Genomic DNA, 9699 nt, shown 5'->3' with positions numbered 1-9699 from the left:
AAGTAATACTCCTTACCTCAAAGTGTTGACGTGAAAAGCAAATAAGTAATGTACGTACCATTAGAACACTGTTAGCTTAGAACAGCACATGGCATCTACTAACATTACTATGTAAGCATGTGTAATTGCTGTGATTAGGCCTATTTTATTATCATGCCTTGAGGAACTAGATAGTCCTGAGAGAATACTGTGTAGGGGAATCAGTGAGTTGGGAAGGATGCTTGACAGCGAATCAGTAGCTATCTTCATGTTATAGTGTAAGACGACCTTGCGTTAGTTCATTTCTACCTGACAGAGCTGCATGCTTTCCACCACCATCCATCCCATTGTGACGCAGAGCTGGGTTTGAATACCATTACACTACAGTTCCTGCTCCTAAGACCTCCATTGCTATGCAACCAAGGTAAAACCTAATTGATTAACTGACTCCTTGTTTCCAAGACTTGATTTATCAATCAAGGTCAACACACTATCATAAGGCCTGGCTTGGACCACTGTTGGGAGTACCTGAGCAGTCATGCAGATGAGCGCCTGCCAGGGCAGAGGAGGTGACCTCTGCTTTATCAAGGGGGGAAAGGACACCCCAGTATCTATAGACGGGGAGAGGCAATGTAGATTCCAGACAAGGTTCTGTAAGATCTGTGTGGTAGGCATGAATAGTTTTCACCAATATCTGGTTCTCCCAACAACTGGACAGAGACCTGAGCTCTGCCTCGTGGGAGTTCAGTGTGGGTGTGCAGCGTGCGGTGACACATGTCAGTTCTGGGTGGAAGCGCTTTCTGGGGGACAAATCTGAGCCCACTCTGCCCTGCTACCCATGGCAGACGTACATGTCGACATGCAAGTGCCACGAGAGCAAACTCTTCTGGAATTCTGAGCTATTAATACACGGAGGACTGCTGCGCTGGAGAGCCACAAACTTCTCTTGGTTGAGCCACTGTCGTTTTGGTCTTGTTCTTTTCTTCTGCATTTTTTTTCTCTTTTTAACTGAAGTATAAAGTAGTTTGTCTTGACTTATGTAGTTTGTAAATGAATATGTAGTTTGTAAATGAATATGTACAAACAAAAAAGTGATCATTAGGAATTCACATACATTTCCTATCTGTGCTAAATACAGAGGCTGCTAAAAAAATGTAGACACATTTTAAGAAAGGAAAAAAACTGTATTAAAATTGTAATACTCAATATATATCAATAACAAGAAATGAATACAAGTCACATTTGACTTCTACAATTACAAGAGGTGCTCGAAGTGGTTACCATCAGTGTCCAGACCCTTCTGATTACGAAGCACCATTGCTTGAGCATCGCTGACCAAAGTGTCCACTTGCATACATGTTTTTGGCACCCCCGGTATAAGGCTATTCCTTGGATAGTGTTGTTAGATTAGCAAACTGGAGCAGTGATATTCATTGTCATTACCTTTTTGAGACTTTATTAAATTCTCATGTATAAGAGGATTTGGTGTTACAGGAGTTAAGTGTAGTTTTCACACATTGATTGAAACGAACTTGAGTGCAACTCCTGGTGAAGCGTCATGGGGTCCATGATTTGATCACTGTCATCGGGGAGGCATTAAAAGCCATGCTTACTAAGTTTTTGGATCATTAAAAATGGAATGGATAGAACTAGGATTTATAATACTCTTGCTAAATACTTACAATCAATTCAAATAAATTCAAATTCAATTGTGTCCAGTTGTGCTTTTAATTTAATAGGATAACAAAAGTTTCACGACCATTCACTACAATGTTATTTATTATCTCAAAAGAATGGTAACCACCTAGATGTCCAAGAGTACAGAGGCAGTTAAACAATTGTAATTTATGTCCTTCAAGAACATTGACTTATGGGACATGCTAAAAATATGTTCAATTAAAAGATAAACTAAGTACCAAATTATATACGTATGATCCCTGTGTGGTTTTCAAAGCAAAGGATGACAGTATCAACGGTGACTTTTCTTCCTTCTTTACTCTTTTTTGTATTTTTGATAAATTTTTACATCAGCGGGTGTTATTTTTATAATGATCGTAATAGACTTTTGAAACAAGAGAAAACTTCAATGCTGTTAAGCTTAGCGAGGACATAGGTAGCTGGGACCTGCGTGCTCCTTAATTCCTCAGTGGCGTGTATTATGCCTGTGATGACAGAGGAAATTTGGGCGTTTTGCAATGTTACTACTGTTGCTGCAGGAGTTATGCTACCTCTGATTTATGACTTCTGTTTTAATGTGTTTTCAGGTATTTTCAGGGAATTATATTATGAAATATAATCATAATATAGACTGATTCAAACTGCAATAGTTAGGGAAGGCTAACATTCAAGTACATTTTCTATCTAAACAAAGCCAGGGTTTTCCTGCTTGGGCTGCCGTTTTTAAGGAAGTGCACTTAATTGTTTATCTTGTTTTAGACAAAATTAGCAAGTACCCGAATGTCAAATGTATTTAAAAAGTACTGTTCAGTCTGTAGGAAAGAGCTTTTGTGTTAGTTTTGTTATTGTTCTAGTTGATTCTAGGGCTGCATCTAGTTTATCTTTCTGTACATGTAAGTCGTTTGATAAGGGGAATTCATATTTAGATACTTTAAATGATACTTAAAAATGTACTCTGAACTTGGTTGACGGTCTCTTGCTTTATAGCTTACTTGCTACATAGCTTGTTTTAGCACTTACTATTTCATCTTTGCTACTTTAAAAAGGAAGAACTCAGAGCGCAACAAGTTCCTCAATAGGTCTCTATTTTTCATAACCATTATTACTTTCATTCTAAATGCTGACTTCACTGGGTTATGTTGCTCCGGAAAATAAATGCAAAACACGGGTCAGTACGAGGTATTCTTCTCTTTCTCAGGAGCTGGCATCTAAATTTGGAATCGCCTAACAAGCTTATAAATGCTTTACTCCACTGTCTTTAGTAAAATGTATTTGGGGAAATGCACTTTGATTTTTACAGGGTTTCTCCTGATATAAGACCCTATTACTGTGTTGTATCCATTTGAGATTTCTTTATTGCTCATGATGGGGAATAAAAGGCTTTTGGGAAAAAAATGTTTACAACAGGTATACAAAGAGTTTCGTTAAAAAATATGTCAGAAAAAAATTCCCAGAATTTTTCTCAGATAATATCTGCTTTCATTCATTCACACATTCATGCATTCCTTTGTTTGTTCATTCAATGCGTAACTATTGAGTACCTAGGCTGCTCGAAGCCTTGGGCACCCTAAACCATTTGTTAGCTCTTGAAATACGGATCTTGTTCTCCACTAAACTGAATGTTTGGAGGCACTGAATTACACTGTTGAACTGTTTGTCACAATATTACTGTTGGTGTATTGTAAAAATTACAGTGTATTCATTGTTCCCTCTCCCTGCACTGATTTCCTTCCTTTCAGCTGATGGGGAATTAAAACAGACACAGGGAGAAGAGGGCAGGATCGCAAACCTTAGCCGTCACACATGGCGACAAAGGGAGAGTTCGGTCAGATTCTACTGGGACATATTTGGGATATTTTCTATTGCGGACTTTGCACTGAGTAGACTTTCCCAAGAATGAAAAGCGAAACAAAACAACACACACAGGTCAAGGATTTGGGGCTTGTTTGCTTTGGATTGTTATCTGGGAACCAGAGAAAGCAAGCTAGGAGATTTGCTTGTTAAGTCAAGATATGCACAGACATGCAGCTAGTTAATTTGTTCAGATCCTTAGGGAACAACATCTACCTTCTAAAGGAAATGCAAAAGAGGTGCCCTTCAGCCAACTGGCCTTTGGACCATCTGGTGGGTCCCCACTTTTGCATCTTTGCACCTTCACTTTGCCAGGTGCAGGGCTCCGGGGTGACAGCCGAGAAGTATTTGTTGTGTGTTGAGTTGACTGAGACTCTTGCTTTTCGACGAGCTGTGATGGCAACAAGAAAATATAGCATCGATTTATTTATAGTGGCTGCTTACAATATACTCAAGTGTGGTAGAATGTGGAAAAGGGACATGTTCACACAACGGAGCTTCCATTGTCCCCCCTGCACTGTATCTTGTAATTTTAAAAATCGTAAGTGGTGGGAAGACTGGGTTTCCTAAGCCTCTTGGGAAGTCTGTCTCACTTCTAGTACAATGTGGATGTTATTTAGATTAACTGGACGGCGAAAATAGCCTCTAAATTAGAGATGTAGGCAGTCCTGCTTTGTTTCTTTATTGCTAACGGGACTGAAGAAATAAATATATTTTATTTGAAATGTGATAGTTAAGATATTTTTGCTTAGAAAAACAAGATGTCCTCGTAAAAGCTCAGAACCTATAAGAACATATTAGTACATATAAATTCACTTTTAAACACATTTAAAAGTCACCCTGAGCGTCCCACTGGACATAATCACCATTTATATGCAGATAGATAGGTAGGTAGGTAAGTAGGTAGATACATACATACACAGGCACATGTACACATATCTATATATAGTTTCATATATAAAAATTATATAATTTTTTCTATGTATGATGTAATCTCAACTCTATTTTTATAGACTATTTTGTATTTTTCTACTGTTATGCCATAAGAATTTTTCTTATTTTAAATATGCATTTAAACACCTACTTTTACAAACTTTATTTTATTGGCTGTATGATATTCCAGTGTACATTCACAATAGTTTTTTTCATGCAAATATTCCCTTCTGGTGTAAAACCAGAGGCTGTTACTATTCCCACCTGCAGAAACATTGTGCAACTATAAGGAGATATTTGTCAGATCAATTGCAAAAAAAAAAAATCTGCACAGTCTTGCCAATGGTAAGTATCATGTTCACCCACTCTTGTCCAAAACTAGAAAGAGTTAACATATGTGCTGTTGCCATAAGCACAAGCGTGGGAAGAGAAGCCTTTCTCCTCCTTAACGGTTCTCAGAGCACACCCGTCATGCGGCTGGAAGCGAGTGTGGGGCCAAGACAGAAGCGTTGTGATGAACAGAGCAGCGAGAGCACAGGCAAGCGAGTGGGACACACAGCAAAGACAGAGCAGGAAGGAATTCCACTAGATCTCATGTGTCTATGTAGACTATTGAAAAACAACAGCGTTGTCATGTGCTAATTAAACACGAAGAATGTGTCTCACTTTGTAGAAACATATTTCATTCATAATACATCATCTACACCCTATGACTTCAAAGGGGAAACGGTAGGAATATTTCTGGTTTGGCTTTTTAGCTCTGATGTTGCAGAATGACTAAGCCATTTTGAATTCATAAATGCATCACACTTACCTAAGTGTGTCCACAATAGATGGTCCACCGTCATACTATTTGTTGGTTTACTCATCGCCTGCATGTCCAGAATTAGAAGGGCCGCTGTCTAGACCTCCTGACAGGGACGCAGCTCGAGCTGTGATCCTCTTGACCTGCTGTCAAGAAATGCCGCCCCCATTCGCGCTCCCGAGACGCATTTAATCTCAGTGCCGTTTGCAGACAGACTTTAAAAAGCTGTCCCGGGAATATATCTCTGCCAGAAGTTGAGAATATCAAAACCAGGACAGGGATTTTGCTCTATTCTTAAAAGGCAACTATTTGTGTATTGGGAATATTGGCCAATGAGAAGGAAAGCTTAAGGTCGGGAAATGACTGGACCTGAGCTCCTGGCACCCCAAGGGACTCTGGAAGGGCCTAGGGGTGGGGAAGAACTGCAAGGGGCTGTTTTATGGTTTCCTGAGATAGTCACACTCCCCCTCTGCCTCCCCCCTCCACACACTTGGCGACAGATGAGAAATAACCAAGCTAGAATTCTCTGTTTAAAATTTGTTTACATTATGTTTTTATTCTGGAAAAATGATAAAATCCTTAACAGGAGTGTTTGGGAGAGGCATTTGTGGAGGGCAAGAGGCCTGAGAATATAGGTAAACAGTTCTTCCCAAGAAACTGAAAGTGGGGAGGTTAGAGGGTTCTGCAGAATTTGGTATCCTGGAAAGTCCAAGTATGTATGCTTTTAGAAACAAAGAAGAGGCACTGGGTATCCTGGGATTGTCCATTCCCCAGGTGGAGCGGGCCGGGTGTGTGTGTGTGTATGTGTGTGTGTGCAAGCTGTACACTGGGTGGGGTGACTGCCCAGCCACCTGCCTGTCCACCCCAGGTGCCCCAGGGCCAAGCAGACGTTGACTCCAGATTCCTGGGTACATGTACAGGAGGACAGGCAGAGGGTAACTCCTCACGGCATATGCTCGGGAAGCCCTTAAAGAGCAGAGACAGCCACCCCACTCTTCTCAGCATGTCCACCATCATCCACGCTTCTCACTGAAGACACAGGAAACAGACTGACGAAAATGTCTGGGGGAGATTTGGGTGCGAGCACAACATCCAAATTACCACAAGGTCCCACATTACCGCAGTGATGCCTACCCCTGACAAAGAGGCACACGCCTCCCAGTATCTGGCTCCTGGCTGGCTGAGCTGGAGGCTCATTTCCTCCCCCAGAACGTAAATTTGACCAAAGGGGCTTATTCAATAACACCACCCAGGTAATAATTTGCTTTAGAAGCATTATAAATAATGATCTACACATACTCTTAATTGTAAACTGAACGTTACATTAAATCTTTGAATAAAGTTAAAAATAATTAAATTCTTCAGTCTAAACTATGTAGATATTGTAAGTGCCCAGAGTGACGGCCTGGGAATTAGAACATTTAAAATGGATCCTTGTAGCAGGAGAGTGGAGAACGGGCTGTCGCTGGGCTGCTCACTGAGTCGCTGCTGCTAAGTCCTGCAGCCGCCCCCTGGTTTAAAAGCAGCTCAGTGGTCTGACCTCCAGGCGTTACACTAATGCTGAATGGCTACGCGTAGTATTTGAAGTAGCACATATATTAATAATTTTAAAAAATCGCAGTCTTACTGGGCTTTGATAAAATCTGGTCTGATGAGTCAAAAATACTGCTGAAGTTATTTAAATTATAATAGATTTACATCTATCATTCTTGAAATGATGACTACCTGGAGGGCTGCGTTAGACAACCTGTGTTCGGGCTCCAAAATAAGAACGTAAAAGAGCGTTTGTGCTTAGATGGGGAAGATAGGCATGCATTTGTGTGCATGTGTGTGTATATACACGCATGTGTGTGTGTGTGCAATTACACGATGTAGTCATATGTGAGAGAAAAGGGAAGATTTGGAACACAGGACCAAACTTTCTATGGAACACAATTCCAGAGCGAGCTCAGACAGGAAGTGGTGCCCAGGTCAGACAAGCCAGTGACAGGCCTGTTGAATTGGCCAGGCAAGGAAAGGGGGCAGCACGCACCGCAGGCGGGTTTGCCCACCGTGCTGAGACCCAATCATTCCTGTCCCCCTCCACGCCCACTGCCCCCGTGCAGGCAGTGAGCACCGGGTGGCCTGATGCGGAGCTGCCAGCCTGGGAGGGAAAGTGGAACTGCGATCCTTTGGGCAGGCGCATAGGGCAGTCACCGGGCTGGGGCCACTGCTGGCTGCAGAGGGAGGGCTGCAAGGATGTAACTAACGCCTCAACCTTCACCTCATTGGGGGCTCAGTGCCAGCCGGGCTCCTCAGAGTGCACACAGAGGGAACCCGAGAGTTCCCAACACTGACCGCCAGTGACAACTGGTCTTGGAATCTAACACGTTTAAATATCTACTTGGCTGGAAAGACTTTATTATTATTTAAAATACCTGGAAAGTCATCATATTAGAGTTCATATTTCCTACAATTAGAGAGGAGAACAATTAGCATCTTATAGACACCCACCATATTCTAGATTATTTTATTGATTTTTTGATATTTCTTTTTTTATTTTTCCCAATATGCTCACTAAATATCCAATGTAATTAAACAAATAGTAATTTATTTTCTACTGGAGTACATCTTAGGGTGTCTCTCATTACTGAATGCTGTTTGCCTGGCCTATTTGGCTAAATAAGGTGGCATCTATTATAATCATATAAAGACCTTTCTATCTGTGCTTCCATTTGAAGCACTTCTTTAACTTATAGCTAATGAAAAACAGTGTCAAAATTGCTGGGGTAGTTATCACAGACAGATTCATGGGGGCCGGGGAGAAGCCTGAGGACCTCCGGCCCCTCGACGCTAGATGTCAGCCTGTGGGGCCTTGGCCCAGAGCCCAGGAGCCTGTGCCTTCAATTCTGAGCTACAGAGACAGTGAGTTAAGACATGGGTGCTGGACTGAGTGTGTTTTAATTTGTTATGCAGCAGCAAATGATTAATACAGATCACCAGCCATACTCGTTGGAATACATTGTATACACAGGCAGGGCCGTATGAAATTTCTGCTGTTTGACCACTTTTGACGTGTAAACTAATGGCAATTTCATAGAGTTCAATCGATCCTTATCCCGATTAGTTAGCTCTCTGTGGTCATAGGGCTCAGACTCTCGGCCGCTAGAGGATACCTGCGGTTGCCAGCCACACGACCGTCTCCACAGGTAGTTCATACGAGTGTTTGCTTCTGTAGGGCCAGCAGAAGCATTTCTGACTTCCTTCATAGTCAATCTCTAAATCCTCTTTTAAAGGACTTGCCTGAGTAGGGCAGGCCCACCAGGGTAATCTCTGCCCCCCTGTTTTATTTTTTGATTACAGTTGACATTCAACATTACTTTACATTAGTTTCAGGAGTACAGCATAGTGGTTAATCATTTATATAGTTTATGAAGTTATCCTCCAATTAGTCTGGTACCCACCGGCCACTACACATAGTTATTACTATATTATTGACTATATTCCCTATGCTGTACTTTATATCCCCTTGACTATTTTATAATTACCAATTTGTACGTCTTAATCCCTTCACCTTTTCCACCCAGCCCCCCCAAAGCTCCTCCTATCTTGTAGCCATCAGTTCTCTGTATCTATGGGTCTGTTTCTGTTTTATCTGCTCATTCATTCTGTTCTTTAGATTCCACATATAAATGAGATCATGCTTGCATGTATTTGTCTTTCTCTGTCCGTAATAGCTTTGGAGGTCAGCCTTGCCAGAAGGGAGTAAATCCAGTGCAGCCTGGCTGGAAGGGAGGTGGGACAGGGCGTCATCCATGTTCAGATGACTGAGGAGTGAGACACACACGTTTCAATATGCCAGACTGGGCAGAGCGGGGCGCACAAATGCCTCCGTGCCTGCAGGATCGGGAGGCTGTCCTAGCCTGAGAAGCAGGCCGTGTGGGGTGGTAGGGAGCGGCGACGCCTGCGGTGTTGGAACAAGAGAGCAGGCCTGGAGAGGGCAGACTCACTTTTCACAGTGCTGGAAAAGCACACTGTGGCGGTTGTGGTCAGTGGACTTTGAATTGGTCAACTCTATTTTTTGGGGGGCGGGGAAGGGCGAGGAGAGCATTGTCCTATTGTAAACCTTCTCAGGAAATGAAGTAAAGTGGTTGCAGGAAGTTAGCCTGATTCTGAGGCAAGAGGGGGCGCAGAGGCAGCTAGCTAGGGAGGGGAGGCTAGGAACTCCAGGCACGACGACGTAAGGATGGATGCGGGGGGAAGGGAGTCCATAGGAAGGTGCGTAAGAGGTAATGAGCGACATCGGGGAGAAAGCAGTGGCGGCTGAAACTGAGGCAGGAAACGAAGGCAGGCTCCACGAGGGCCGCACGTTATTCACAAGCACCCACAAGGGCCATTTTCGAGGGAAAGGAGGTTGGACGGGATGCCAACCCATCTAGTAGAGCTTTTTCTCAGCACTCAGTGATGTGGGCCCC

General features: G+C 42.6%; 1 long non-coding RNA gene across 1 annotated transcript; it reads right to left on the bottom strand.

The window, feature by feature from the left end:
* Positions 1-3583: 3583 nt before the first annotated feature.
* On the bottom strand, positions 3584-5533 carry LOC141571495 (uncharacterized). Its single transcript, XR_012496235.1, has 2 exons — positions 5255-5533; positions 3584-3898 (listed from the first exon to the last, which is right to left on the bottom strand). It is a non-coding gene; the product is annotated as an uncharacterized LOC141571495 (long non-coding RNA).
* Positions 5534-9699: the final 4166 nt, after the last annotated feature.

This window comes from Rhinolophus sinicus, linkage group LG05, assembly GCF_036562045.2.
Source record: "Rhinolophus sinicus isolate RSC01 linkage group LG05, ASM3656204v1, whole genome shotgun sequence".
Taxonomy (NCBI): domain Eukaryota; kingdom Metazoa; phylum Chordata; class Mammalia; order Chiroptera; family Rhinolophidae; genus Rhinolophus; species Rhinolophus sinicus.
This window is presented reverse-complemented; position numbering and strand designations above follow the sequence as displayed.